The sequence below is a fragment of the Homarus americanus genome, unplaced genomic scaffold (genome assembly GCF_018991925.1).
Source record: "Homarus americanus isolate GMGI-L3 unplaced genomic scaffold, GMGI_Hamer_2.0 scaffold27306, whole genome shotgun sequence".
Taxonomy (NCBI): Eukaryota; Metazoa; Arthropoda; class Malacostraca; order Decapoda; family Nephropidae; genus Homarus; species Homarus americanus.
In genome coordinates this window covers 87683-93945 of record NW_024741442.1, presented here as the reverse complement: position 1 = coordinate 93945, position 6263 = coordinate 87683, and positions in this window count along the sequence as shown.

Below are 6263 nucleotides of genomic sequence, written 5' to 3'. Positions count from 1 at the left end.
CTTCTTTTCCTCACTCCCTCCTTCACTGCTCCTCCCTCTCCTCTCTGCAGCCCTCTCACCTCCACCCTCCACCGCCCTCCTCCTTCAGCCCCCTACCCCCACTCCTCCTTCAGCCCCCACTCCCCACTCCCTCCTTCAGCCCCCTACCCCCCACCACCTCCTTCAGCCCCCCTCCACTCCCTCCTTTAGCCCCCCACCCCACGCTCCTCCTTCAGCCCCCTTCCTCCCCAGCCTCCCCCCTGCCGGTGATGGTCTAGTGTTACAGGACAAACGCACGTGCGGCGGTACAGCAGCAGTCTGAGCTAAACAAACACAGCGTGAGAGAGAGAGAGAGAGAGAGAGAGAGAGGGGGAGAGAGAGAGAGAGAGAGAGAGAGAGAGAGAGAGAGAGAGAGAGAGAGAGATGAGGCTATACAGTATGTGTGTGTGTGTCAGAGAGAGAGAAAGAGAGAGAGAGAGAGAGAGAGAGAGAGAGAGAGAGAGAGAGAGAGAGAGAGAGAGAGAGAGAGAGAGATGTGTGTGTGTCTGCTACCGTGTTTACAGACGTCAGCTGCAGTACCTTGAGTCACAATGAACACACAAACAAACAAGAAGTAATGAAGGACCACGGGTCAACAGGGGGAGAGGTGAGGGGGAGGGGGGGAGAGGTGGAGGGGAGAGGTGGGAGGGGAGGGGAGAGGTGAGGGGAGGGGAGAGGTGAGGGAAGGGAGGGGGTAGGGTGGGAGGATAGGTCAGAGAGGAGGTGGGGGAAGGGAAAGGAAAGGGAGAGAGCGAAGGGTGAGTGTGAGGGAGATTGAAGTGGGAAAGGAGGAAGAGGAGGAGAGGGAAATGAGAATTGAGAGAGAGAGAGAGAGAGAGAGAGAGAGAGAGAGAGAGAGAGAGAGAGAGAGAGAGAGAGAGAGAGAGAGAAGACCTGAAATAACTACTTTTGCATGGAGAGACGATGAGCAGCAGCAGCAGATAACACTTGAGGTAGGCAGGTCCTGGTGGGGTGATAACACATCTCCTCTTGATAATCTAGTTAGACAAATACCTAGGGGCGTGGTCATTACTAAGGGGGCGGCTATACTGAAGAAGGCGTGGTTGAGGGGCGTGTGTGTGTGTGTGTGCGGCTACAATATCTAACAATTGGAAGTAACAGAGAGAGAGGGGGGGGGGGGAGAGAGAGAGAGAGAGATGCGACTTAATAAATAATGGAATACATGATATCACACACACACACACACACACACACACACACACACACACACACACACACCCATCAACTGAACATCTCGCTCCGTCCGTCCGTCTGTCTGTCTGTCTGGAGGAGGGGCAGATGGGGGGGGAGGGGAGGGGTAGGCCGGCTTTTCATCACTAAAGTTATCTCTATCTCCTCCCCGTCCATTTAAAGATAACAGGGACAAGATAACAGGGGCAGTGAGAATCAGCTGGTGGTCAGATATGCCTTTGTGTACTGACGACTTACCTGTTGTGAGTTACCGGTTTTGAGTTACCTGTTGTGAGTTACCTTGAGTTGCATGTTGTGAGTTACCTGTTGTGAGTATACTTGTTGTGAGTTAATTGTTGTGAGTTACCTGTTGTGAGTTACCTGTTTTGAATTACCTGATTTGAGTTACCTGTTGTGAGTTACCTGTTGTGAGTTACCTGTTGTGAGTTACCTGTTGAGAGTAACCTGTTGTGAGTTACCTGTTGTAAGTTACCTGTTGTGAGTTACCTGTTGTAAGTTACCTGTTGTGAGTTACCTGTTGTGAGTTACCTGTTGTGAGTTACCTGTTGTGAGTTACCTGTTTTGAGTTACCTGTTGTGAGTTACCTGTTGTGAGTTACCTGTTGTGAGTTACCTGTTGAGAGTAACTTGTTGTGAGTTACCTGTTAGTTACCTGTTGTGAGTTACCTGTTGTAAGTTACTGTTGGAGTTACCTGTTGTGAGTTACCTGTTGTGAGTTACCTGTTGGAGTTACCTGTTTTGAATTACCTGTTGGAGCTACCTGTTTTGAGTTACCTGTTGTGAGTTACCTGTTGTGAGTTACCTGTTGTGAGTTACCTGTTGTGATTTGCAAGACGTCATTAATGTACAATAAAGGAGTCACCATGATATTTACTCATTTTAAATATTTTAAATCAAAGGGTTAAATCATCGTCATCAAAGGGTTAAATCAGCATCAACAAAGGGGTTAAATTATCATCATCAAAGGGTTAAATCATCATCATCAGAATGTTAAATCAGCATCAAAGGGTTAAATCATCATCAACAAAGGGTTAAATTATCATCATCATCAACAAAGGGTTAAATCATCATCATCAAAGGTTAAATCATCATCATCAAAGGGTTAAATCATCATCATCAAAGGGTTAAATTATCATCATCATCATCAAAGGGTTAAATAAGTCATCAAGGAGACCTAATTATAATTAAACTTTACACTACTCAAGGTATTTTAAGTCCAGTTTACATTACGGTCAGGACACCCGCCTCGCCCAGGGATCTGAACCTGTACATAAGGGCCCGGCCTTTGTTTACATGTCGTGTGCCTACTGACTTGTTTAGAAGAAAATGGGTGTTGGACCTCTGCCAAATTGGGGTAAACGATTCACTTAATGTCCAGCGGAGAGAGAGAGAGAGAGAGAGAGAGAGAGAGGGGGGGGGGGGGGGGGGGGGGGGGGGGGGAGCGTGGTGATAAACAGGGTGTTAGGATACAAGTGGAAAATTACTGTGGTTGTGGAGGTAGGCCTGGAGGTGGTGGTGAAGGGGAGGGAGGGGTGAGGAGGGAGACGAGAGAGGAGGGAAGGGAGATAGAGAGTAGGAAAGGGGGGAGAGATAGAGAGTAGGAAAAGGGGAGAAGGTGAGAGATACAATATTTGGAAGAAGAGATGGAGGAGAGGAGAGGAGAGGAGGGGAGGAGTAAAAATACAGGGAATAATTCTACTGGTGGTTGGGAGAAAGTATCCATACGTTTAGGGAAATATTTTATCTTTAGGGAGAAATTATGACTCGAGGTGGGGGAAAATAGGTGAGAAATGAAATCGGCACACACACACACACACACACACACACACACACACACACACACACACACACACACACACACCACACCACAACCTCCCACATCCACATAACCCCTACATGAACACCATACAAAAACACATAAACAACATGCATATTCCCACATACACCACCACATAATCATACAAACACACCCACATACACACAACATCCAACCCAAACATACCATACAAACACACCCCACACTCACCCACACACACCCTACACACACCCACATACACCATATACACACCCACATACACCCCTACACACACCCACATACACCAACATACACCCCACACACCCTACACACACACCCACATACACCCTACACACACCCACACACACCCTACACACACCCACATACACCCCTACACACACCCACATACACCCTACACACACCCACACACACCCTACATACACCCACACACACCCACATACACCCACATACACCCAACATACACAGTTCATCTCGTCAGCCATCACGTGTGTGTATGGACAAATTATACGCAGTGAAAAGCATGAAAAATCGGACTCGCTTCCCGCTGACAACTGACTTCATCTGACTTCATAAATCTGACACACACACATTATTCTTCTGTCAGCCCACGACTCCTGCTCTTCCTGACTCCTCCTGATGGTGGCTACTAACACTCCTCCTACCCCTCCTCCTTCCTGATACCTACTACAACTGCTCCTCCTCCTCCTCCTCCTCCCTTCTCCTCCTCCTCCTCTTCTTCTCCTCCTCCTCTTCTTCCTCCCGATGCCAATTACTACAACTCCTCCACCTCCTCCTTAGACTCTTCCTCTTCCTCCTCTTTTCCTTCCTATTCCACCCACTCCTCCAATACTTCCTTCCCATCCTCCTAATATTTATTATCCTTTTTCTCTCTTATTCTTCTCCTACATTTCTTCCTTGTTTGGGAGTTGAGTGTATGATCGTTATAACACACACACACACACACCCCCACACACACACACACACACACACACACACACACACACACACACACACACACACACACACACACACACACACACACACCGTCTGTATTCATCCAATCTACCGGAGCCGATAAAAGAAACGAAGAACACGTGAACTTTTCCGGCCAATATCCGGGAGGTGTGATTGTGACATGGTGGACATCTGTGTGTGTTGGGGGGAGAGGGGAGAGGGGGAGGAGAGGGGGCGGGAGGGTAGGGAGGGAGGGGGGCGGGGGAGGTAGGGAGGAGAGGGGGGCGGGAGGGGGTAGAGGAGGGGCGGGAGGAGGGAGGTAGGGAGGGACGATCACTGCCCCTCCTCTCCAATGACGAACATCTGGGGTGGTATTGGTTCTGTATGGCTGACCTCATGGCTTACGGGGGGTGAGGGGTGAGGGGAAGGAGGTGGGAAGGAGGGGGAAAGGGGGTAAGGTGGAAGGGGGGAGGAGGAGGAGGAGAGGGAAAGGGAAAGGTGCAGGCTGGTGGTGGGAGAAAGGGAGGGGGAATAGAGTAAGGGAGAGAGACAACCAGGAGAATGAAGGCAGGAGGTGGGGAGACATCTTGGAGGTGGAGAGGGGAGATGGGAGAAGGGAAAGGGGAGAAAAGGAGTAAAGGGAGGGTAGGAAAGAGATAAGAGAATAAGTAATTGCAGGTGGTCGGGGTGACAAGGGTGGGGGGAGAAAGAGAGTGAGAGGGGGTGAGGGGTGAGGGTGGCGTGTGCCTAATGTCACCTGCACCACGGGAGTAGTGGAGGGTTGGGAGGAGGGTTTTGGTCAGCGTGGGTGGGTGGGACTGTCTAGAGGAGGGGGTGGGGGACGTAGATAGGGGTAATAAATATATACACGAACATTTAATACAAAGAGAGAGAGCAATGGTAGGAATTAATATCATCTATCACTTTATTCATAACTGTATATTGTCTTTTTATTTCTTTATTAAATATTTTGTAGTTTATTGTTGTTGTTGTTGTTGTTGTTGTTGTTGATAGTCACTCGGTCAGGGCGCCGTCGGGGTACACCAAGGGGCGGTGTTGGCTCCTATACCCTGTTTGTTGGGTATTAAGATCTACTTATTGATAAAAACCCCCAAAAAACTTGAATCCAAAGGTCTTCAAGGTCAGTGTGTGTGTGTGTGTGTGTGTGTGTGTGTGTGTGTGTGTGTGTGTGTGTGTGTGTGTGTGTGTGTGTGTTTAAATATACCTGTGGCTCATTTCATTTATACTCAATTTAAGGTAGTTTTTCTAACCAATTAAAGGCGTATTTTTGTCACCAATTTATTCCCCCAATTTAAAGGCGTAATTTTTTTTCATTTTTCATCTTTAAATTGATGAGTTTATTTTTAGTATTTTTTTTCTCTTCCATACACATTATTTTTTTTTTGTTCCACTTGATGTATTTTTAGTTGTTTTCTTAAGGTTAAATGCTGTTGTTGTTGTTGTTCATAAAGTAATTATTGTTTTTGTTATTTTTATTGTTTTAATTTGGTTTTATTATTGTTGTTTAATTTGGTTATTGTTTTACTGTTATGTTATTCCACTGTTGTTTTACTGTTGTTAATGTTATTTCGCTGTTATTGCTTTCATTTTTGTTATTGTTATTTTGCTGTCGTTTTTTATCGTTCACTTTTATATTATGATTATCGTGTTACCAAAGGCCCCAGACACACCCAAGCACATCAACACTCACCTGCACCAAGGTAACACATCGGGTCATGACGTCAGCCTTACCTGTTGAACAAAAAACAAAGGATTGATATATTATGAACAAGATGATATATAATAAAATAATAAGATAGAGTTAAGATATAATGAGAGACGTTATACAATGAGAGAGACGTTATACAATGAGAGACGTTATACAATGATAAAATAAAGTATAAAAAATGCATTGCTGGAGTCTGTGTTTTATATGTCGAGGGAGTAGGGTAGAAGGTGAGGGTAGAGGTAGGGTATTAGGGTAGGGTAGGGTAGGGTAGGGTTAGAGTTAGGAGTAGGGTAGGGTTAGGATTAGGGTAGGGTTAGGGTAGGGTTGGGTTGAGAGGGTAGGGGTTAGGGTAGGGTTAGGAGTAGGATTAGGGTAGGGTTAGAGGTAGGGTTAGGGTAGGAGTAGGAGTAGGGTAGGAGTTAGGGTTAGGGGTTAGGGTAGGGAATGAGGGGTAGGAGTAGGAGTAGGGTAGGGTCAGGTAGGGGAGTAGGGTTAGGGTAGGGGTAGGGGTTAGGTGAGGGTAGGGTGGGGTAGG